Source organism: Myotis brandtii, unplaced genomic scaffold, assembly GCF_000412655.1.
Source record: "Myotis brandtii unplaced genomic scaffold, ASM41265v1 scaffold115, whole genome shotgun sequence".
NCBI classification, from domain to species: domain Eukaryota; kingdom Metazoa; phylum Chordata; class Mammalia; order Chiroptera; family Vespertilionidae; genus Myotis; species Myotis brandtii.
Genome location: NW_005353967.1, coordinates 2,152,739 through 2,179,198, shown reverse-complemented (window position 1 = coordinate 2,179,198; position 26,460 = coordinate 2,152,739). Strand labels below are relative to the sequence as shown.

At 39.8% G+C, this 26,460-nt stretch overlaps 1 protein-coding gene across 4 annotated transcripts in view; it reads left to right on the top strand.

Moving 5' to 3' along the window:
* Positions 1-26,460, top strand: part of ADCY2 (adenylate cyclase 2 (brain)) — a 281,136-nt gene that overhangs the window by 84,479 nt on the left and 170,197 nt on the right. The window lies entirely within an intron of this gene.

Genomic DNA, 26,460 nt, shown 5'->3' with positions numbered 1-26,460 from the left:
TAAACTAAGCTGTGTTTATTGATTTTCTAACAGGATTACTCACTCAATTTTACAGAAATTATATAGGATTCTTTTACACGGTGGATACTTTAAAATCTTTAAGTTGTGATATAATTGGAAAAATTTTAGATAAGACCTAAAATAGAAAATATAGCCTCTCGTCTATGGCAGGCGTGTAATCAGTAGTAATGCGGATTTGTTACATAACTGATTCTTTTTCAGTATAATTCAGGAACTGTATATTGGAGTCTGGAATTAAATTGCATTTAGCATCTAATCTGAGAAGCTCAAAGGGAAAACAACAGGTTACCAGCTGCCTGGTTCCTGGCTGTGGAAGAGACTAATTGTTAGGAATTTTGATCTCTGTTCCTACTGTTTTGTTTTTAGAGAAACACAAGATATTAATATGTTCTGCCAGGGGGGGAAGGAGACTGTACCACTGTTCATTCTGTGTAGCATCAAGCTATTGATTGAGTATGATCAACCTTCTATTTTATAAGTTAGCATTTATCTTTTCTAAAAACTATCTTTTATCTGTTCTAAGGATTATTATTTAGAACAGTGGTTCTCAACCTTTCTAATGCCGCGACCCTTTAATACAGTTCCTCATGTTGTGGTGACCCCAAACCATAAAATTATTTTCGTTACTACTTCATAACTGTAATTTTGCTACTGTTATGAATTGTAATGTAAATATCTGATATGCAGGATGTATTTTCATTGTTACAAATTGAACATAATTAAAGCATAGTGATTAATCACAAAAACAATATGTAATTATATATTCAATATGTGTTTTCTGATGGTCTTAGGCGACCCCTGTGAAAGGGTCACTTGACCCCCAAAGGGGTTGCGACCCACAGGTTGAGAACCGTTGATTTAGAAGGAGTGGGAATAAGCATGGAGAAGAGGTAAAAACAGGCAAGTGCTTAATGTGTCAAAATCCTAAAGCAAATCTAAATGCATCTCAAAGTCCTCTCCTTTCTCCTTCCTTATCCTTCCCAAGCCCAGCAGATGAAACCCCTTCTCCTCTAAATGGCAGGAACTGTGTCCCATCATCCCACCAGGGAAAGTTCAGTTGGTTGGGCAAGTGAACAACAACAAACATTAGTGCTTCCCTGCAGGACACCAAATTACTTTTAAAATGCTCTGGCAATTTTTAGAATGAAACTATCAGAATGTTGGAGACAGAAAATTTTCATGTCATTCATGGACTATTTTACTCTCATGGTGGAATAGTGGAAGTTTATATTCCAGCATTTATGGGGCTGCTTGTGGGAGAGGATAGAAGGATCAGAGGTAAAGGGAAGCCCTATCAGACCATAAGTTTTGTTTTGAAAATATTTGATCAAAGGAGCATCAAAAAGAAAGGTTTCTTGAAAAAATGAACAATGATGGTTTGTCCCCTATCAGCTGCCTCTACTTTTTGTTCAAAGCAATAGTTTCATGTCAAATATGATACATTATTACAGATTTATTAAATGTTCTATCCATCTTGGCCCAATGCAGGGCAGTTCTGATGGGTCATTTCAGCTCTAGAGCTTTTGTTTTTGTCTGAAGTTGTCAAGTCTGCATCACAGCTCAGTGTTTCCCTCTGACCAGATTGGCTTCCTTTCCTTCCCACGGGCATTGAGCCAAAGAGCACTCCCGAATCAATGGTGAACTGTTTCAGAATGTGCTTCCTGGAGGACCATATGGCCGCATTGCGCGAACTTGGGCTGATTCTTTAGTCAGTTTTCTCATCTGTAAAATGGCAAGGGTAATGCCAGATTCCCTCGATTGTTGCTGGCCTTGGTGCTGAATCAGTGAACTCACATGTGGGAAGAACCTGTTATCAAGCTGGGCTGATCCTTAGCCCTCAGTGAACAGTAGGCAATGGCAGCAGTAATGTATTTTACTAAATGTAAATGACTTTTGCAGAAGCTAAGAGAAGTGGAACATAAAAATGCTTTGGAGTTGAATTCCAAATGGTCTATAGAGTTGAGTAGGGCAGGAATTGCACATGTAAGTCCCTTAGGGACCACGTCTGGTGTGGTTGACCATCCTGCAGTGTGCCCCACCCAGACTCAAGGCAGTGAGCTTCATCCTCGTGAGGCACTGGAAGCCCACATTCCACTAATGAATGGAGTTGGAAAGTTTTACTAATGCCCGAAAGTCTGAGCTCCTGTAGGTTAATAGAACACCTGGTATTAAAAACCCTGGAGACACAGTTCGTCTCTTGTCAGAAGTGAGAAGGAGAAATAAAAAATGGGGGATTAACCGAGTCAGTTGCCACTGGGACATCTTGGACTATTTTCGGAAGTGTTCCCCAGAGAAGCCGGATGCTGTTCCCAAGCCTACTTTGGGGTTGCACATTTCTCCTCACTCAGACCAGCACATGGCACCTTTATAGGATGGATCTGACCATCTTATGTCTCAGATTTCTGGTCATGGAGACATGCATGGATACAGCTACTTGTCCCCGAGAGGCCTCCCACCAACATTCCCTCAATTGAAGACCAGGGACTTGGCTTTCACACCTCTTGGTGGGCCCTCAGCTGGAAGTGGTCCCCCTCTGCTTCCTTTCTGATGTCTCCAGCCTCCACCGGGAGGGTAGTCAACATGTCTTTTCTCTGCTTCCTGCCACTGGGCCCTACTTACATATGGAGGCCCCCACACCCACTCTGAAGTCTGGTGGTTCTATTGATTTTATAATTTTGGATATTCTAGGCCCTTTAGTATACTGGATAAATTGTAGGTAAAGAAGAAATGTTACCTTTGTCTGTCAAGCTGGAAATATTTAGTCTTTAATCATTTCTTTGGTTTCTTACAATTTCACCTTCTATGCCATGTCTGAGCCTCAGACTCTAGGTCAAGATATGGGCCAAGAATGGGATGGGAAAGAAAGAAAGGACAGATAAAGAGACAAAACAGAGTTTTATTACATGGGTTGGTGTCTTAGAAGGTCAGGTTCCCATAACAAGTTTCCATAGACAGGTTGGCTTAAATAACAGAAATTTTTCTCACAGTTTTGGAGACTGGAAATCTGAGATTAGGATGCTAACATGGCTAGGTTCAGATGAGAACTCTCTTGCTGGGTGGCTGAAAGCTGCTTTCTCATTGTGTCCTCACATGGTGTGTGGGGAGGGGGGGTGGTGTCTCTTTTTATAAGGACAATAGTCCTATTGGGTCAGAGCTCCACCCTTGTAATATCATTTTACCTTAATTACTCTGTTACTCCAAATATAGTCCCATAGTCACATCGGGGGTTAGGACTTGGACCATTCAGTCCAAAGCAGTGGGTTTGTCTGTTTTTCTCAACGTTTAGCAGGCCTGTCTCAGCGTTGTCTGAAGAACTCATGCTACAAAGTCTTACATTTGATTCTGCAGCATTCTCACTCTCCTTTCTTCTTTTGATTTGTTCTGCCAGGAGACAGACCTGAGTAGACCAGGAGCAGAGCTAAGGTGGTGAAGGGGTCAGTACCCTTGGCCCTCAGTGTCCAGGGGGAATCACTGATCTGGAGATGAGGGTTGAGGTGGTGGGAGCCCTCTCCTCACTCCCCATGCTCCCAGAGCACCTGCCCTTTGTTCTTCTTCTTATTTTCTACAGGAATTATCACATCATATGTCAACATGCTTATTTGTCTGTATGTCCTCCTACCACACATTCCCTGGGCCTTGAATCTGTGACAGGGTTCAGAGCTTTTTAATATTTGTATTTGTCCCAGCACTAAGGGTACATAATGTTAAATGGATGTGTGCATGAATAAACCCATGAGGGATTGAGTGAATGGGTGCAAAAATGCATGGCCCGGCGTAGGGACATTGTAAACATCCAGCTACCTTGGATATCACCAAACAAGGGAAAGAATGGACGGTTCCATCTCGGTGCATCATCTCTGAGCATGATGGCTGACTGTAAAGAAGGTGAGGTTGTGGTGTCTTTTAAAGAGAATCCAAAAGAGTGACAACAATCCCAATGTCCTTAAACCTTTATGTCATTCTCTGTTTTCAAGGCAAATCAGATCCTGACATGGATTTTAAATCCCTTTCTGAGCTCTTCAAATATGTACTATTATAGAGGAATCAGAGAGAAAATGCTAAGATGATTAAAGAACTAGGAGCAGGATATACAGAGAGAAATTCAAGGATCTGGGGTTGCTTGTCATGGGCAGAGAAATGAGATAAAAATTGAACTGGCTCCTGTCTTAGGAGCCCATGTTTGGACTCTGGGAGCACAGTCATCACGCGTTGTTCTGTGAGCCTCATAAGATGCCCCACTTTTGTCGTATCCATAGTGGAGGTGAGGTTAATTTTATCTAGTTGGTCTCAATTCCTCCACTCTGGTGTAAGAATTAGGTTTTTATCCTCTTTCCATCTCTAATTTCTGTGGTGCCCTGGCTGTGTCTAACATCCTCTTCTGGATTTTAAGCAGATGCTTTGGATTTCATGAAACAGTTACATTTTTCTGACACTGTGTGATTGGCTGGGCCATTCGGGCACACACCCCATTTATTTTTCACCTCGGGGGGCGAGGGCACTGCTAAACATTTCCCCCCGAGTCTCCAAAGGGCAGAATGAACAGATTCCAGGATCTGCTGGTCAGAGCTTCTCAAGCCAGTATCCTCGCTGGGGTCTGCTTGAAACAGATAGCTGGTGAAGTAAGAACTCCCATTTTACTAAAAGATTATTGATTCGTGACACTCCTGCTTCTCATTCTTATATTTAGTCTAAATGGAAGGAGGGATCAAGGGAAGATTAGAACATTCTTAGGTGAAAAGGCACTTAAGGATTTTCATCCTGTCCTCTGGGGTCCTCTCAGCTATCTGCCTTTCAACTGTCAGGTTTTGCTGTCTTTGCTGAAAACGTCCCCCAATCTTGTGTTTCACATGTGATTGCCTGTTTACAGTCAACTCTCCTGACCAGTGTGCATGATACAGTTACATAAACAGCAGTTATTTGATCCTTTTCCATTTGCAGCTGCTTTGTTTCTCTTTTCGTGAAATAACCACCAAGTAATTCTCAGCAATTTCAGCTTCTGACACAATTCACTCTCACAGGGTCTAAAAAGACCATTGAGATATTTTGTTTAGAATGTCTAAAAATTTAGCCTGCAGAGTTTTCATGGTCTGCCCGAAGCTGGCATCTAAAAATAAAATTTAAGCTGACTGGCAGCATGAGAAGTACCCAGATTAGCAGATGGTGTGAAATGCAAGACTTGTAAAATGAAAATATGTTCAGGAAAATACAAAACCCTTTCCCATCGAAGATCTGAAGGGAACACATGCTCCTGGTAGACACAGTGGGCTGTGAGATTGGAGACAGAGGGTGTCTGTATTTTTCCTGGGCACTTGATGATATCCTGAAGGAGGGCTTGAGGACAAGACAGAGCAATGTGGCCTGGGAAAGCAACGTCACCTGGAGGGTCCATCCCCAATGGAGCAGGCAGATCCAGTGTACCCAGTGATGCCAAGGTCAAGGTGAAAGGAAGTCTTCAGATAAACCTTACAGGGTCATCTCTGCCTCTACCTATCCTACATTTTAAATCAAAAGCTTGTTTGGTGACAGAGGTGATGCTGAGAGCAGCCCTACAGCAATTTTCATGAGATACTGAATATGATGGAAATAGAATAAACAGCCAAATGTGGTATTGTCCCATTAGTACATGTGACAGATTACTTAAGATTAGATTTATTTTGAATGGATGAAAGTCAGACGGTGAGCTCCATAGCACAAGAAGGGAGAAGCATGATGTAAGAATTTCTCATGGAACAGAATTTAAAATTTTTTAGTTTAATGCAAGATGTATGTGATTCATTTAGACCAAAACAGAATTATCAATTCTGCCCAGCAAGGGCATGTGCTGTGTGTCCACATGAAATAAAACAAAATGATATCAACAGAAACACGTCGTCATGTCTTTTATAGAGCAGTATATTTTCAGAACATGGGTTGATAATAGCTAATAGATGAACATTTACTAATTAGTTGTCACTGAGTTAACTAACAATTGCTTTTCCAAGCACTTTATACACCTTGACTCAGTTAATCATCCCACACCTGTCCTACTGCAGAGAGGGACCCAATGCGGGGATTGGCAGCAGGTGGTTCAGAGTTGCCCATCTTGCAAGTGGTAGGCGTAGGAATCCAACCCATACAGTCTGACTGCAGACCCCACCCTGTGGAATTCTCTAGGCAAACTCCCCTAGTTAATGCTATTGTAAAGCATTAACTAGAAGACTTAGCTTTCCCAGAAGTCACATAATGAAAGCAGAATCTTACATGATTTTCTTTATTTTAATGGTAGACTGAGAAGGAATTAAGTTTGTGACACAGGGTGCATAGCTAGACATGATGGATTATAATTTAAAGACAGGGAGCCCTAACCAGGTTTGCTCAGTGGATAGAATGTTGGCCTGCAGACTGAAGGGTCCCAGGTTCAATTCTGGTCAAAGGCACATGCCTGGGTTGTGGGCTTGATCCCCAGTAGGGAGCATGCAGGATCAATAATTCTTTCTCATCATTGATGTTTCTATCTCTCTCTCCCTCTCCCTTCCTCTCTGAAATCAATAAAAAAAATATTTTTCTTCAAAAATTTAAAAAATATAAAGGAAAGAAAGGGTAAATATTATAGAAAGAATAGGTCTCTTCAAAGCCTAAAGTGGAACCATTCCCACTTCTGTGATTGATTATGTGTGTGAAGCAGAAATATGGGTACTTAGTTATTTTTCGTGACCGGGACAATGGGAAGACACCAACAGGGACACAGGAGAGAGTACTGACCTGGTTGTCTGGGGGTGGACCAGTGCCCACAGCCCTTCGCTACCCTCCCATGCCAATGACCTAATCTGTAAAATAAGGGGTTTGGAGAAAATGATCCTGAGGACTCTTCCAGCTCTATCCAGTTCTGTTTATATAAAGAAAATGTAGAGCACCCATGTGAAAACAATACTATATAATAATGGCAGGGGAAAGAGCATGGCTCACTGAGAAGTACAGGGAGGTTCCTGGTGGTAGTGTGGTTATGACATTGTTATGGAACCGTGCTGAGAAAATTCAGTTAGAGAAATATAGATGGTAACTAGGAAGACATCAACACACATTCATTTCCCAGAACCAGGTGAAAATCACTTGGAGTTCTCTTTCTTCTTGCCTTCTGTATTTATTTTTTAATGAGAAAAAAAAGCAAAAAATTCCTCAAGAACCACAATCAGTTTACTCTGAACAACGCTTGGAAAATCAGAAAACCTTTATGTGAAGTGAGTGTGACTAGCTAAAGCAAAGGACTGATGTGCAAGAAACAGACTAATGCCACACTGGCCACCAATTTAAGGACCTCCTCCTGGATCCCACCATAAAACTGTCCTGAGCTCTTCATCTGACAGCAGTACACAGATCTGTAGGTTTGCTGAGTATATGGCATTTAGCGATATATTTGTTCTCACTGTGCTGCTTTAGACCCTGATTCAGTAATCAAACTGGGAAACAGAGGAGAGTAATTCTTTTAAATTCTGAGATATTTGACTCAATAAAACATATGTTTTAAATCCTTCCAGTTATTCTAAGATTGTTGGTTAGCTCAGAAGTTCGTTGATTTTAGATCTTTTCAAAAAACCAGATTTTATTTTTCTTGATTTTCTCTATCATTTTCTTGACTTTAATTTCATTAATTTCTGCTCTAGTTTTATTATTTCTTCCTTCTGCCTGCTTTATGTTTAATTTGCTCTTCTTTCTATACATTCCTGAGATAGAAGCTTATGTTATAGATATTAAATCTTTACCCTTTACTAACTTGTGAAATTGTTGTCAATTTCCCTCTAAGTACCACATTTGCTACATCTCACAAATTTTGATAGGTGGAATTTTTATTTTCATTTTGTTCAAAATGTTTTTAAATTTCCCTTGAGACTTCTTTTTTTACCTGATGGAGTACCTAGAAGTATATTGTTTAATTTCCAAATATTTGGGGGATCTTCCAATGACTTTCCTGCTACTGATTTCTAGTATAATTCTTTTATGGTCTAAAAACATATTTTATATGATTTCTATACTTCCAAATTTAAGGTTGATTTTATGGCTCAAAATGTGGTTGATTGTGGTGAATTTTTCCTTGTATTTTTTAGAAAAATCTATATACTCCTGTTGTGAGATGGAGTGTTTTCTAAATGTCAATCAGGTCAAGTTGATTGATCATGCTATTTAGATCCTTTCAACCCTTACTGATTTTCTGCCTGCTTGATTTATCAATTCCTAAGAGAGGAATATGAAGTCACCAAGTATAAGAATGGGTTTGTCTGTTCTTTCAGTCTATCAGGTTTTGCCTCATGTGTTTTGACTCGCGGTTGTTAGGTGCATACACATTTGAAATTATTATGTATTCTTGCAGAATTGATCCTTCTCCATTATGTAATGTCACTCTCTGTCCTTGATAATCTTTGTTGTTCTGAAGTCTGCTTTATTGAAATTAGTATGGCTATTACAGCTTTCTTTTGATTAGCATTAACAGGTGTTTCCATCAGTGTTATCCATAAAAACAGAACCAATAGCAGAGATATATATAGTGTGTATACCTCCAGACAGTTACCAGTCCTCTTCACACATAAGAAACTAATTAAGGTTTCAGGAGCACATGCCATATTAGATTCCTCTTTTTTCAGAATCAACTGAGAGATACACTTATGACTCAGAGAGACAGAGATAAAAATATCTCCATTGGACCTGAGAGGAAGTGGCTTACTGGCACTTTACCTAGTCCTTCTGCTTGCCCCACCCATGTTGGGCCCCTTCCCCATGAAAAACAGCTCGCCCATCAGAATCCATGTTCCCCATGGAAGGAAGATCCCACAGAGCCAGCAACGACTGCCTGAGGTGAGCAGGTATTATTGGTTTCCTGTGGCTACTATAAAAATGTACCACAAATTTGACAGCTTACAACACAAATTTATTCTCTTACAATGTGGGAGCCCAAAAGTATAAAATCCGTTTCACTGGGGTAAAGTCAAGATATTGGCAGGGTGGTTCCTTATGTGGGTTCTAGAGAATAATTCTATTTTTTTTGCCTTTTCCAGCTTCCAGAAGCCACCCAATTCCTGTCTCATTTCAACCTCTTGCTTTCACCATCACATCTCCTAGTCCCTCTTATAAAAATCCCTGTTTAATTCAGCCCACTAAGACAGTTCAGGATGACCTTCCCATCTCAAGATCCTTACCTTAAATCACATCTGCAAAGTCCATTAGCCAATTCTGAGGATTCAGATGTGGACATCTTTGGGCCATGGTTCAGCTCCCACACAAGGATTAGGATGTGGAAGTTTGGGGGAAGGGCAGTGTCCAGCCCACCACCCAGGCCAGTCCCTTCTCCAGTCTCACCCACCACATCACTGTCTTCTGTTAATGAAAGAGCTGGCTGTGGGAGGGTGTGTGTGCCTGTGAAGCAGAGGGATAAGTGCTCATTCCATTCTGGCCGCTCACAAAAGCTCTAGCAGCTGTGCCCAGATCACCCTATCCAACCCCAACAGTCACACAATTCGGAGCTTAGAAAAGTGGTGCTAGCATATTTACTTTAAATTAGCCAAGATTCTGTGCTTGAAGAGCTTGGCTTGACCTTTAGAAGGGCAGTTGCTTCTCCCTGAAGGTCATATTGATTGTGAAATGGCATCATAATCCTTCAGCCCACAACCCATGGGGTCTGTTCCAGCTGATAAGTGGCCTTCTTGCACATTCACTGTTCTGTACAATTGCTTTTCCTAGAAATCCCACCCTCTGTGTAGTTCAGCCACAGGCACTGAAGGCCTGGAGATTTGATTGGCTTGTGTTATCAGAGCCACCACAGCTATCTCAAGTGAGGTCTGTGCCCTTCATCTTTTCAGAGGGGACCATTGCAAAAGCTTGAGGATATTTCCACTTACAAATTATCAGTTTCCAGAACCACTCGTAGAAACTTACTTTTTCTGCCTTAGGAAGCTATTCATTAAAGATAGGCTTCCTCCTTCCTCTTACTGCTATCTTTCATCTAGAAAATAATAGTACCATAGAGCCCCCCATCAGTAGGTGTGAAATACCTTAAATGTACACTAAGTAAGCTCTTTTCCCTGTACTGATCCCTGTGGTCTTCCCTACACAAGACAGAGCAGAAATCCAGTTCATCTAACATTTTCTCATAGATCTTCATTTTCACAGTGCCATACCCTGAGTAGGCCTTGGATGAGTGATAATGTATGAATAAATATGACAGTAATAGACACAATGATTGATATCAGCATATTTATTTGGGGCTTACTGTGTTTAACATGTTTCATTTTACTTAATCCTGGTAATAATATTCCTCCTTCCTTTTTCCTGGTGTGAAAACTGAGCCATGGAGAGAGAAGCAACTTGCCCACAGCCAGACAGCATGTAGGTGGCAGAGCTGGGATGCCAGTGCAGGCACGCTGCCTCCGGCTCCTGTGCCCACGGCCATGCTGCCCCTGCCCTCATTCCCAAGCAGTCAGGCTCCAAGTCCAGGTCAGTTTATATTACATCTAGAAGCCCTACACCTGCTTCCTTCCCTTAGCCCCTTCTCCTATTAGGAGTGATCTTGTAAATCAGACTGCATTTTGCATGCATTATAATGCTGCATACCCACTAGACTGAATTCAAATCTTTGCAAAGCCTTCAGCTGTCTTTGGTGTCCTCCCTGCATACCTGACCTCCTTTAGTTCACAGAATGCACCAAGCCTTGTCCACCTGGAGTGTCCCCGGCTCTTTCTTGTCCCTCGGGTCCCAGCTCAAATTGTTTCTCTTCTTAGAGAAACCTGACTCCTCCGCAACCCAAGTAGGCCCCCATTATCCCTTCTCCCAACCCCTTTATGCATTCGCCGTAAAGGACTTTGCATAATTCCAAGGACATATTTCCTTTTTTATTTGTTCAGTGTCTGTTACCTCCTGAACCTTAAGCTCCATGGGCTTAGGATATGAGCTATGCTTTCAGCACATGTTAGTTCTGCACACTCTCAAATGCTAACAACCCCACGCTACTGCTACTCATGGAGAAGCTGCACAGAAGTAGGATGTCTCCTCCAGGGAAGGGATGCTGTGTCACTCTCCCCGGCTTCCTTATTGTGTTCATTCTCTCATCAAATGTCCCTTTGATAAAGACTTGGGTCAGGAACTATTCAGTGTCCTCAATGAACTCGAACCTACTGGACTAGATAGACACTCAGATATTTACATAATTACCAGGTATCAGATGACTATGGTAGTGTGATTTCTGTGCTGCTGGAATTGAGCATAGGGGCTGGGTGGCATGAGTGGGGAGGCCCTCTCTCACTCTAGGAGGTCCCAGAAAGTTTTACTAAAGCAGATCCTGGTCTGAGTCTTGCATCTGTGTCTCTCCTGTGTGAGGGCATCCGCTGGCATGAAGATGTGCCTGGGGAGGTCCAGAGTCTGCCAGGTGCCCGTGGTTCTGCAGCATAAGCAGGAAAGGGTGCTTTCTAGGAATTTCTAACAAGACTCCAAAACTAGACAGCTTCTGATCTCATTTGCCTTCATGTTCCTCTTATTATCAGTGACACACCTGGCGTCCCCCCTCCTGAGCAGATTGTTCTTAAGCCGTACCCCCTTATAGCTAACACAGCATTTTGCACTGAGCAAGTGTGTCAGCTGGTGCTTACCTGTTTTCTACTTTAATTTGCTTTAGTTTTTGAAAATAGACTCAATTCCCCTGTCCTCACCACATCTAACCTCCTGCTGACCTTTCACCCCCTCACTGTTGTCTCTGATGAAGCTCATGGACAAGGGTCTACCATTTCCTTATGCTCTGAAATGCATGCTCTTTGTTATGGGAATGGCCACACCAAGTTTCTCTATCATCATCAATTCCATGGGAGGGAGTTTCTCAAAGTCCCAGCTTCTCCCTCTGAGATTCATGCACTGGTTGGATTGGAACATGCCCATTTTGTGGCTGAACCTAGCAACAAGGAGCAGCATTTGTGAAACTATTTTCATTTCTTCTATGACCAATTAAATAAACATATCACCTTGGGCATGCATCAAAGTAGTGTTTCTAAATTAGGAGGACAGTTTTGCAAAGAAATATCAATATTAGTAATTGAAGTTTTTCTATATTAATGATTTCTTCATAAAGTGATTTTGTTATCTACTTAAAGTAAAGATAATAAATCTACTTTGTAAAATATATTTATATAATGTTTTATAAATATAGATGCCAATAATTGAAAATTGGGTGAAAAATAAAATCCTGCATAGAAATAATTATGGCAGAAAGAAGATTTGCTATGGATTTGGTTTTGCTCGGCTGGCAGAGTACCTACACCATGTACCTGTGGGCCACTGGGGCTGAATGTGTGTTTACAGAAACTGCTTGTACTTCAGTCTTGCGTCAGTGGCTCCTAATTATTCTGTCCCTTTAAGAACAAGCTATTAGAGTCTTAGCTTTTACCAGTAACTTTAATATTTCTTAATAGCCGTGGATCAGAAATCTTTCTTCAGACTCAAGCACTTCAATCATTGAAATATTTTGAAAGTATAGTCAAGACTATATGCTTAGACGTTAGGCCCTACAGAATCTTCTTGGCAACTTGCCCAAAATCCTAAAGCCATCTTTGTTTTACATGTAATGAACTTTGTGAAATTAAAAATAAAGAGGCAGCCATGCTATTTACTCGTCTGAGTTTTTTGCTCGCCCTGGGAGGAGAGGCGGCAGCTGATTGCATTCATGTGCAGTGAAAGCCTGTGCTTGAGCAGCTCTCCTGCCTCTGCAGTCAGCAGCGCACAATGACAAGTGGCGATTTTGTGGGCGAGGATAATGATGCTAAAAAAATAAAAGTTAGAAAGGCACTCATAAAACCAACAGTGTTATGTAACAGCGATGGGCTCTTTCCTGCTGGGATTATTTTATAGTTTCTATAAAGGACAATAGATGCTATGAACCTGGCATATTTATCAAGATAGGTGAGGCCCTGCAGGACATTTGGTTTTGTCCAAGACATCCATGGAGACATTTGGTCCATGCCATAAGGTCCTTGACATGTGGCCCTATCGTTTACAGGAGACAGCACATCTTCCAGCGTGCCATCACAGGCCCACCATCGTCACCTACCATTCCACTCATGCTCAGCATCTCAGCCACAAACATCTGCTTAAAAATGCTCTCTGGGGCCCCTGGAACTTTTCGGTTGATACTCTGTGGCGTTCTCTCTTTTCTCTGTTCCTCTTTTTTCTCTCTGCCTACAAAATTTCTCTTGATGTTTTGAGTCATCTCAAGAGTCACCTGCTTTAAGAAGTATTTCTTGGCCCCCTCACAGGTAGAATTAAGTCTTTATTTTTGTTTAAACTTATAGATACCATCAAACTCAAAATCTGCAAAGTTTGTTCTCCAAGATCAGTCTTCCTTACATCACATTTCACTCTATCAGTGCCTCGAAGAATACTGTTCGGCAATGGGGCAAGCAAGGAAGGGAAACTACTCTGAGTTCATGACAGTTAGGATTCAGGGATGATATCATTTACATTCCTAGTCCTTTTAGTCCTCCTGATGGTTCTACAAAATAAATATTATTATCCCATTTTGAATATTGGAAAACTGAGGTTCAGAGAGTTGAAATGACTTGACCGCGTTGAATTGACAGGAAGTGTCCAAGTCCGTGTTATTATTTTGCATCGCACTGTCAGTGGGATCAGGCTTCCATCCAAAGACTCAAAATGCATGTCATAATGTCCATGATTTTCTTTTAAGCATACATGAATAAGTATGCATCTTCATGTGTTTTTTTAAACTATTTAAAATGTTTAAGAAAGCCTGTCATGTGCCAGACACAGGTAATCTCCCAGAGGTCCAGTGATCACTGAGCGTTGCCAATGCTGGTATTTGAACACAAGTAGTCAGTGTTCTCATTAACTCTGGAATATCATATTTTTGGAGGAAGCTTACTTCAAGAGATGTTGCAGGGAACAGAAAACTCCAATTGCATACTACTATGTATGTACCTTTGAGTGTCCAGAATGTAAGTATCAGGTATGGTTGAAAAAGAGTTGGAGAGTCCTACAGAGGTCGTTTACCTTTGAAAACCAGTCCGTGAGTAGACTGTGTCTAAAATTATGCCTAGTATCTTTTATTATTTTTCTGGCTTAAGCCTGTCAGGGATGTGTTATTTTTGTTTGCTGTATAAACTTAATTTTATTACTTGAACAGTATGTTAGCTGAAATAATGAAATCAGTACAAAGTTGTACCATTTAACTAAAATGTTACTATCAATGGCCTAATGAGAATCTTATAATGCTTTAATAGCAATATTTTAATATATTTTAATAGAGCTATTGATTAGAAGGAGCAATAACCTTGTCATAATTGCTCTCCTGAATACAGCATCCTATTAGACTTCCAAGAGGCTGTTTCTTATGAAACCAGCTGAAGTACTGGGGTAAACCATTTCCAATAAACTGACTTGTTAAGACAGAGAAAACCAAACTTTTCTCCTTAACCCACATTTTAATTACATTGTTTTTAAAAATTTAATGAGAGTCTGGATTCAGAGTCTTTCATCAGTGAAAATCAGTATTTTGATGGTTGACAGACTTTCTTCCAACATCTTTGCATGTGCCAGGACTCACAGGAGTGAATCACTGTTTGTTGCAGACCTTTGTATTTCTCTTTCAAAGGGAATAAAATTATCCAAATATCATTTTTTTAAGAATTTTTAACCAAAGTTGGATGTGCTATCTCACATGCTTGAAAGCCTTTGAATATAACACAATTTAGTCTCCTAACAAATATTTTCTTGAACACAACACATTTTATAAATGTTGTTTTGTAGCTTTTTCCAGTCCCCAGAAATCCCCTTTCTATCTGGTCATTAAAATCAGATGGTAGAAAGATGTGTTTATACATAGGTTCTCTTTTATAATGTTTTATTTTTTATTATTTTGAACCATAAATAGACCACAATAGATTGCCCTTCTTACTTACTTTTAGGAGATCTCAGAAGCTAAAAAATTTGTAATGGAAGTTACGTATTTTTTCTATTAGTAACCCATATATATATAATGTTTTTAAATACTTTAATTAAAATATACTATTTATTATTATTCTTTTTTAATGAGAAGAAATTCTGTGGCCCACCTTCATTCTACTGAAGAAAAGGGCCAGTCCAGTGCTGGTCAAGCCTCAGGCCATTAACCAGCCACCGGCCGCTCCTGGGGTGGTCCTTCCTTGGTACCTAGTTTGAAGGCCATGGAAGAGCGTCCCAAATGGCTCTTTTCACAAGGTGAGCAGCCCCATAACCTGTGTTCCTCTAAGACTTCAGGTGAACTTTATTGAGGTAAAGCATACATAGAATGTATATACTATCTCAAGTATACATTTCTTTTTTTTATGAACATGTTTTTATTGATTTTTTTTTAGAAAGAGAGGAAGGGAGAGAGAGAGAGATATAGAAACATTAATGAGAGAGAAACATCCATTGGCTGCCTCATGCGCCCCTCACTGAGGTTCGAGCCCCAAGAAGCAAACCGGCAACCTCTTGGTGCATGGGTCAACCCTCAATCACTGCGCCACACCAGCCAGCCTCAAGTGTACATTTCAGTGAGTTTTGACAAAACTGCTGATCCCTATATAGACACCAGAACATTTAAGACATAGATCATTTTTCCCCTAATGTATTTTGAAGCTCATAGATTTTGCGTGAAATGCAATAGGGTTCTCTCATCATATTCTTTCAATGGCAGGTTCTTTGTGTATAATTGTTGAAAATTCTCAACCTGGGTTAGGAAAGTTCTAGGTCTTATTAGTAGGCCTTCCAGAAAGGAAAAAGAAAGAAAACAAAGTAAAAAGTCAGAATACAAAGCAGTAGCTTATCTGACTTCTCACCTTCATCTGGTCTAAAATACAGCTAACTCATTTGGTCCTGGATACATCAAGAGGCATTGTGAAGGCCTTTCAGACAAGGAGTGCATCCCTTCAGATAGCTCCCTCCTTCAGAGGGAGCACGGTGAGCAAGCAATCAGAGCCAGAGAGTATAGAGCAGTTGTTAACTGTGAGGTGGACCAGGGCTTGGGGAGATGGCGCCCTCTAAGCACATGGACCCCTTAGTCATACTGATGGCTGTACTTTCCCGGCCAGCACAGGGGAGCTCTGCAGACCCACAAAAGTGGCACAGAGAACTGTTAACCAAGGGTACTCACCGTGGTGCCCCTACATAGAAGCGCGAGAGTAAGCCTCCATTTCTTTCTGAAAACGTGACAAAGTGCAACAAATGATGAGTCCGCTAGTGTTACTATGAAAATCCCACCAAGGCATAAACTATTTAAGAAACAGGGAGGGCTTAGAAGTTGGCTAGTAAAAACAAGTCATTCAAGCATTCTGTGTCTGCAAAGAAAAATAGCATCACATTAAAAAGGTCAGGCTTAAATAAATAAATATGAATTTGCTTATTAGTGATTTAGTGCTGAAACTAGTTATGACAAGGCTATTTATAGAAAAGAAAATGATTAGTCAAATCACAAATATGCTTAATTTGCATTTTTCTTCTTTCAAATTAAAAATAAATAAATAATAAAGGGATTTGCCTGGCTTTGTAGATAAAAAGCATTAATTAACCCGAGTCTTTTTGCCCCGGGTGAGAGAACTAGAGTGTTCCAATGACATTCTGAAGTGTGAGCATACTTTTGTATTTGACTATAATGAAGACAATGTGCTATTCTGAATGAAGAAGTGGTTCTTTAGGGACGAAGTGCATATTTGAATATAATTACAATCATCAAATGTTTACTGGCTGTACATAAGGATATGGGTGAGGGTTGGTTAACATGTGTATTTCCATAATGTGGTTCCTTCAAAAAAGTATAATGTGCAAAGCTCTATGAAGCCCACGGAGACTTCAGATGGATCCCTTAAGGCTGAAAACTATGTGAGCTGGGTAGCCCTACCAACTTTAATCCTCAGTTTTAGAAAGTCCCAGAAAAGAGGGTCTTGATTCAACCTCCCCCCACCTTGTTCAGCTACTTAAGGCTTCCAATAGGTATCAGACTCTCGCTGGACATTAACGCCTAGAGCAGAGGTTCATAGTAGATGTCATGGGGTCTCAGCAGTCTTCTTAATATTTTTGTTTCTATTCAAAAGTTTGAACAGTTTTCATTAGATATTCAAAGAGGTTAATGACTATCCCCAAAGTGTGAAGAAACCGGGTCTGTGGCTGAAAATCGTCCATCTGTTTCCTTCTGACCTGGTTCTCTTTCAGCTTCCCAGGTATCACCCTAGTTTCACCTCCCCCAGGTCTCCTCCCAAGATGCTGTGATTAATGGAAGGAAGTGGGGCTTTTATAATCAATTCATCATCAAATTATAAATCAGGCCTCTTTGTAGGTAATGGGGGTGTGCATTGTATTCCCTGTGTGTCTTTCTGTTCTTGAACTATTTTTTAAAATACATCTTTCGCCCTAGCTGGTTTGGCTTAGTGGATAGAGCATCAGCCTGTGGACTGAAGGGTCCCTGGTTCGATTTCGGTCAAGGGCATGTAACTCAGTTGCAGGCTTGATCCTTGACCCTGGTTGAGGCTAGTGTGGGAGGGAACCAGTCAATGTGTCTTTCTCACATCGATGTTTCTCTCTATATATCTCTCCCTCTCCCTTCTACTCTCTCTAAAAACCAATGGAAAAATATCCCTGGGTGAGAATTAACAACGACAACAAAAAATACATCTTTCTAGTCATGTCCAACTCATTGTTATGTGATGGCCTTGTTGAATCCTCCTGTAGCCTGCAGGCATCTCTTCCTTGAAAGTTTGTTGTATGGGGAGGGAGATGCCTCTTGTACTGTTACAATGTTTTTATCAATCAACAGATATTGTTGAATGCCTATGATTGCTTTCAAGTACGTTTTCTATTAAAAGTTATGAAAATTTACATAGCACTTGATATTCAGCTTGTTTGTATTTTGAGGGTAGGGCTGCATTTTTGGCAAATTGTTAAGACCTTTTGCTTTTAAATTGGTAAAAGTTGGTTCCTTGCCTAAATTCATGTAGAAAAGATACGCTTCATACACCTGTTTGTATGTCATAGCTATTTATTTAAACATAGTTTTTATATGTGCATAGACAAAAATCATTTTAAATTTAAATAAATAGGAAGTTAATTTAAAAGATGCATTTAAAATAGGGGGGTTAGATACTTTCCAAGCATGTATAATTTATTTCAGGAATATTGTATTTCTCACACTTTAGGCAGCATTTGTATCTTGTGAATATATGTGACTGTATGATTTTCATATACCTTTACACAGTGGGACTTAATGTTTGTTTTTTTTGCTTTATTTTCATTGTTGACACAATTGCAGATGTCCCCATTCCCCCCTTTATCCCCATTCACCCACCTCCACCCATCTCCCGCCACTCACCCCCTTCCCTCTGGCCACCACCACACTGTTGTCTGTGTACATGGGCTATGCATATGTGTTCTTTGGCTAATCCCTTCACCTTCTTTCATCCAGTCCCCCTCGCTGCTCTCCTCTGTCAGTTCTGGGTCTGTTCCATGTGTCCATGCCTATGTTTCTATTTTGATCATTATTATGGTCATACATATGTGCTCCCAGTGTATTATATAGAAGGTTTTAACATTCTGAGCTTCAGTTTTTTTCTAGTTTTTTTTCCAGTTTCATTCAGATATCATTGACATATAGCACTTGTAAATTTAAGGTATATAACATCATGATTTGACTTACAAATGCTGTGATCACCACAATAAGCTCAGTTAACATTGCTCATCTTATATAGAGAAAAAAGAAAAAGAAAAAATGTATTTTTTCTTGTAATGAGAACTCTTAGGATTTACTCTCTTAACAACTCTCATATATATCATACAGCAGTGTTAACAGTAGTCATCATGTTGTACAATTCCAGTACTTACTTATAACAGGAAGTATGTACCTCCTGACTACCCTCTTTCAATTTCCCTTCCCCACGCCCCCATCTCTGGTAACCACAAATCTGATAACATTTTCTATAAATTAGTTTTTATATTCCACGTAAGAGTGAGATCATACAGTATTTGTCTTTCTCTGTCTGACTCATTTCACTTACCATAAGGCCTTCAAGACCATTGATATTTTAACAAATGACAAGGTTTTCTTCTTTATTATGGATGAATAATATTTTAGTGTATGTGTGTGTGTGACATTCTCTTGATTCATCCATTCATTAATGGACACTTAAGTTGTTTCCATGTCTTGGTCGTTGTGAATAATACTGCAGTGAACATGGGGATGCAGCTATGACTTCAACATAGTGTTTTGCTGGATGATATGGTGGTTCTATTTTTTTAATTTTTTGAAGAAACTTCATACTGTTTTCCATAGTGTTCTCACCAATGTACATTCTCACAACAGTTGTGGCTTCTGCTTTTGTGAGAACTTTAGACTCCAAAAGCACTAACTAAAAAGGCAAGGTTGATAATTTTAGAACATTGAAATTTAAATTTTCAGTTGTACAAAAACACCATTAAAAAAGTGAAGAGCCCTAGCCAGTTTTGCTCAGTGGCTAGAACGTTGGCTTGCAGACTGAAAGGTCCCACGTTCAGTTCTGGTCAAGGGCACGTACCTCGGTTGCAGGTTCCCTGGCCCTGGTTGGGGTGTGTGCAGGAGGCAACCAATGAATGTATCTCTCTCACATCGATGTTTCTCTCTGTCTCTCCCTCTCCCTTCCACTCTCTAAAAATCAATGGGAAAATATTCTCGGCTGAGGATTAACAATAACAACAACAAAAGTGAAGAAACACTCAGGTCCAAGAGAAGATGTCTGTCATGAAGAGAGCTGGTAAAAGTTCTCCATTCTAAAAATCATGAAATATATACATTCCATGTATATATGGAAAAGATATGAAAAACGGGAATTGATATTCAGCTTCCCTAGTAATCAGAAGAATACATATTGTATAAGCAGTTTCCATTGCACAACCACCAGACTAGTAACATTTTGAGAGTCTCAGATACTTGAAACAAGATCGCATATAAAAGAAGAACTGCTGTACTGCTGCTGGGAGTGAAAATTAAATAACTACTTTAGGAAGATATAATTATACCTACTTTGATGCAGAAATCCCACTGCTTATTCTACTTAGAGAGACTTTAGTGAGTATCCCCAAGGCGACAGGTTCCAGAATGCTTATTTCAGCATCATTTATTCGAGTGAACAATTGAGAGCAGCTTACAAATGTCTATGGGTAGGAAAATAAATAATTCACTGAAGCTATATTTAGAGACAAGAAGATTAATCAGAAATTAAGAAAATGAACTGGGTTTGTATATTCTAGCAGAGATGAACATCCCAAACATCAAATTGAATAAAAACTAGTAAATGGCCGAATACAGATGCCATTTTATATGGTTAAAACAGAGAGAGCAACACTGCTTTTGTTTATGGTGATATGTAGATGTGGTGGAAGTATAGAAGACTGGGTGCCAGTTGCCTCTGTGAAGAGAGGAAGAGAGTTTCTTAGAATTGCTGACGTTTGTTTCTGTAGGTGTGGATGGCAGGTTCACTGGTGATTTTACAGCATTATTTTGTATTTTTCTTATCTTTAAAGGGTTTCATTTTTTAAAGTAGTAAAAGTGAGTACTAAAATATATCTAGTTTAAGGGGATGTAAAATTATCTAGTATAAAAATGGCCACTTTAAAAATTCTTTATGTATTTCCATTCTGAAGAAACTGCCCGAGTTTCTTTCCATGGTGTTCAGCCTTTATGCACACACTCAACATTCAGATGTCATTTTGAATGTTATGTTTTGAGATTTATGGCCTTGAGACTTCGGAATGAGCCTGAATGTGAGGTATTCAAGTATATTTCTTATGCACTACAGTGATGTGAAGAAAGGTCTGTCTGAATTCACTGATATTTTTCTAATATTAAACTCTTATCATTTGTTTTATTCTTTCTTTTTAAATATACATATGAGCATTGTGTTCCCATTATTGATACTTTTATTCTCTTGGACTTGTATTCTCTTGGATTTTCAACAGTGCATAAGGGAAGTTCTGATTATAATTAAGCATGGCCTAAAAACACATACTTGGCCTCTTTCTGCAATGAGGTACTGTATAGTATTTATTTGTTTGTTTGTTTGTTTGTTTGTTTGTTTATTTGCTTTCTCAATGACTTGTAAGGCATTTTTCAAGTATAAGATGAAATGTGAATTTTTAAAATGTGACGGCAACTAATAAATATCTCTTTGCAGAACCATTAGAATGCATACATAATTCAAAGCCCAGATTTCCTTAGCCTTTACATATGGTTATTGTAACGTCATGGGGAATATCCACAGGCTTTAGACAGTGCACATGGTATGTATTTGGCAGCTGCATGGCCTTGTGGTGGGCACTCATTCTCTTTCAGGATGAAACTGCATTTTGTTACCATGATCCTGTAGCAGCCACCTTTATGGCGTGCTCTCTTCTTTCCAACCTTCCTGAGTTACTCAGTTTCTCCAAAGTACCAATTTTGATTAGCTCTTCACTAATTCTGATTCTCTGCAGCACCAAGCCTTTATGCCCAAGAATATTATTTTGTACCTTTAGCAACACATCCACGTGCTTTTTTCCCTATACAGCAAGAAAATCCTATAGTTTTGTTTATAGAGGCCTCGTACATTTCTTGTCAATTTCTAAGTATTTTATATATTTTTAACTCTGTGAATGGGTTTTTAATTTTTACAAATTATACGTACTAATGAATTATTCTGACATATAGGAAAAACTCCCAATTTTAATATTTGCAGCTTCTAACAGGCCAACTAATTGAACACTCTTAATCCTATTTTTTGTTCCATTTCTTCCCCATATGGATGATCATATCAGTGAATAATACTAATTTATAATTACACTAGAACCTGGTGCATGAAATTTGTGCACTCGGGTCGGGGGAGGGGGTCCCTCAGCCCAGATTGCGAGAGGGCGCAGGCCAGGCTGAGGGACCCCACTGGTTCATGATTGGGGTCAGGGAGGGACGCAGGAGGTTGGCCAGCTGTGGAGGGACCGCGGGAGGGCTCCAGGGCATGTCTGGCCCATCTCTCTCAGTCCTGATCAGCCAGATCCCAGCAGCAAGCTAACCTACCAGACAGAACATCTGCCCCCTGATGGTCATAGAGACTGGTCAACCAGTTGACTGTCTGCCCCCTGGTTGTCAGTGCATGTCATAGCAAGCAGTTGAGCAACCTTAGCATATCATTAGCATATTACACTTTGATTGGTTGAACAGATGACCAGACACAGCATATTAGGCTTTTATTATATAGAATGGTACTTTATAATAATTTCAGTATTTATAACTTTTACCTTATTTTCTTTTTATTCAATGAAGTTATTTGTTTTTATTTGATGAAGTTAACTTCTGGAAAGGCACTAAATAAAACGGGGAGTGTGGACATTCTGTGTCACCTGGTTGTAATGGACAAGCCTGTCTTGCTCACTATCATTATATTCCTTGTGGCATTTTATTTACTGTGATAATTCAGTGTTTAGTGTCATTGTTGTTCCCAATGCTGAGCTGTAAATATCTTAGTCTTTCCTATTCCACTGAAAGAGTTTCCAAAAGTAATTCCCTGGGATCATTGCTATCCAGAACACACACACACACACACACACACACACACACACAATGAAATTGATGAAAACATGTTTCAAATAGTAGAACCTGTTGGCTGAAAATCTAAGAAACCCCCAAGGCTTTAAATTTTTATAAAATTATTCCCTTTCTTTACATTCTCAGTAGATTTATGAATTATTTTCTCTACTCACCGTAGGAATTCATTAATAAGTCATTAACTTTTCTTTTTTTGTGTTTTACAGAACTGTCTTTATAGGACATTATCAGACACTCAGTTCAGCTAAGAAAAATAATGAGGCATTCACATTCACTGCATCTCCTTTTATTTTCACTTTATCTTTTGAAATTCTGGGTCTTGGATTTAGTCAGCTTATATTGCTATCCTGAAGATTGCTTTAAATGCATTGTATTGTTCTTGTTCTCTTTCCTGACATTTTGGGGACAGATTTAACCTTTGATCTCATCATATTTGGATTCTATTCATAAAAGATGTGATCTGTGATACTTATTTTTTAAGTAAAGTTAAAAATGAATTAGCAAACATACCATTTAAATAGGAAGCAATATGAACTAGCTAAATATTTATGAATGCCATTTTGTAAATGTTCTCTGCATTTATGATTGACAGAAATCCTCCATTCTCCATAGTTCTCCAGGGTCCAGTGACACAGAACTTCATGTAAGGTAAACAAAAAGTAAAGGATGCAGGTGAGGCTTAGAGATGAACCCCAGAAAAGAGAGCCCCGCTTTCACTTGAGCATCCCTGAATCCAGAGGGCAGCTGCCTGTACACCCTTCAGGCTCAGGACTCTTTTTTATTAGATCTACTTCAAAGTAGCCCATTTTTTGAAATCTCCTGTTTGATTCTTAAACTTAAAATGTGCAGACTTCTTGTGTTGTGGTCCTCTTGATAGTATATTTATACTATCTGTCTTAATATATGGAGGCTTTTTAAAAACCATAAATATGAAGTAGAATGGCTCTCATTATGACCTTATATAATCCAGACGAAAAGCAACACCTCCCCTGTGAGCGTGCTTCCTGGTTCAGGGTAAGAAGCACAACTCACGGACATTGTAAATGAGAACAGGGAGCTTCATAGCTTCTTAAGGTCTCCAGTGCTGCCTGGGGGAATACCTGACTTCGTTTTCACTGTGTATCTTACAACTTAGAGCACCTAACTCTCTCCATGTTCTAAGGCTTTGGGGAGTGAGGACCCTTGTGTTTTCAACTTGGTGTCTCCACAAGCACCTTACCGATTGTTTATGGTCAGTAAATGTTGGTTGGTTGAGTGAATAATCAAATAGTGCGGGTGTTATTTAACAAAGACTCCTCTTGCTCTTAATCATAAGTACCATCCCAAGCACAAGCAAAGCAAAAGGGTGTTTTGTTTTGTTTTTATGACATTGCACCTCAGACAAATTCTGATCACATGTAATTCTTATGGCCACATTTCTATTTGAGTTGAAAGTGAATTTAATTAGATTGTTAAGGATTGATTCTATAAAAGATAGTCTTTGTAGGCACTTTTAAGATGTTCTTTTTCCACCGAAATACCATAGCTTTAGTTACTTACTCAACACTTTTTTTCTAAACACAGTTTAATAAGGTTATCTGTTGATCTGGTGACATTTCTTCCTGAGCCAAGAACCATCGTAAAAATACAACATATGGACACATTTCCAGACTAGGTTAAGGAAATAATGGATTGAAGATTCACTTCTCATTGCAACAGGGAAGGTATTATAATATGAGTAACATAACTATAGAGAAAGCCAAGGAATTCATTGTAACCTAAGTGAAAAAAGTAAGGATAACACACCCACAAGTTTCTCAATATGCCTGGCACTGTTTTAATTCCTCTATTTACACTAACCTATTTACTCCTTATTGCCTGTGAGGCACAGAGAGGGTGACTGATTTGCCCAAGGCCACCCAGCTGTCACGTGGGAGAGCTGGGGAGCCCCCCTGTGTGAGGTCTTCTGAATGTCATCTTTATGGTGTCATCATGTGGCCTCCATGAGCCACTCTCTGATCATGGTCACTGTTTCTCTGCTGTGATGGACTGCTTTCGTGGGCCCTGACCACGGTACCTGCCAAAGGCCCTGGCTTGGAGGGAGGGTCCATTGTAAGTCATTTCATTGGATTTCATGCACAGCTTCCACCCAACAAAGCTCAAATAAACCACAGTGGCGATCACCCAAAAGAAATGGGAAGTTCATTTTGAAGATTTACAAAAACAAAACGTAAAGGTATGTAGGACTATTACCAAGAGACATTCAGTAAACGTGAACTGATACCACAACTGATGGTGAATTCAAGAAAGTGCAATATTGAATAAAGGTCTCTCCAGGTTTTAGAGAAAGTGAATTTCCTAGCAGGCATTCGAATGAGAAAATCAACACTTTATTTGCCTTTTCCCAGTGAACAAAGGGAAATGCTAAAGCAGGGGAAGTGAACTTGCTCCTAATGAGGGCAGACACTCAGAACCAGGAATTAACACACAGGGGTGGTACTACCCCACAGGCCAGCAGGTGGGCTGGCTCTCATGATGGACCCAGAGGAAAAGTCCTGCCCTTCTTCTTGCTGGTCTGTGGACACTCTGAAGTGAATTGTGAAGTCATACCATTCACGAGCCTGTCAAAGCACACGGAAATGAAATGCTGGGCAACTCATTCAGACTTTTATCAAAAGTGCTTTCAGTTGCTTTTCAACGCTAGAGAAATAAATGCAGAATTGGGGAATTTTCAACAGGCTTATCTTTCTTATATGCTAACATGGCCTCAGAACTTGTGCATTCCCTTGATTGTGATCAATGCTTTATGACACCCACTTTATTTACTATTAATAGGGAAATAAGTAATGCCTGGGTTAAAACTATTTTAAAGCCATGTATTTTCTCCAGCCTCAGTTTGCTGCACAAGTTTTGAAAAGAGCAGTTTCTTCTCTTCCAGAATATAAAAGTTATTCTCACAGAGTTGTTGGAGCTACAAAATAAAAAATATATATATATATATATATTCCGGGCCAATGGTCTGCCTTAGCATGAGTACAGGGGTCACCTGGATATATAACAACACGGACCAGAGTCTTCCAGATGTCTTTGCACACCCATATCTTCCAAGATGTTCCCCAAAGAAGAAAGGTCTTATGTGCAAATGCACGCTTACATACTGCCTGCTCACCTATGAAATCTCATTCCTAATGAGCATCAACAGCTCTGGGAATGCCTGCCACACCAAGTCCTGAGCAGCCCAGCTTTTCCCAATGTACTTGACCATGGAAACTTATCCGTATAACACCTATGAACATACCCAGTCTGCATGCCTTGGGAAATATAACTGAGCTTTTTTCAAATGAGAGGAAATAATGAATCTAGAAAGTTCTTACATGTCTAATGAGTAAAAAGGAGTTTTCTTCCAGAGGGAAGGGAAGCATTGGCACAAGTGTCTGTGAGTGAAGAAGAATTGAGGTCCAGCAAGGAGTGAGCCGCACTGGGTCAGCACTTCTAAAGGCAGCAGTAAATATTCACTGACCAGCAATAAGAGAAAGGGCTGCTTTTCTTATGACTCACTGAACACCCCAAACTCCATGTTCTTCTCACAGTGATTTTGCAGAAATGAGCCTCACTTCGCACATGTGAAATCTGCAGCACCCAGAGCCTCGGTGTATCACGGAAAGCACTAGATTGAGGGACACCCTTCCTGGTCAGGAGCTAAATGTGTCACCCTGTGAACCTCAGATTCCACAGTGAGGGATTTGGTCATGCATGATCTCGTCTAATATTCTAGAATCTTGGCAGCGAAGTTGCATAGTACCAAATTTGGAAGTTTCCAAGTATTATAATATGATGAGCCTTGCCAAAAAAAAAAAAAATTAAAATGGTTAAGTCTA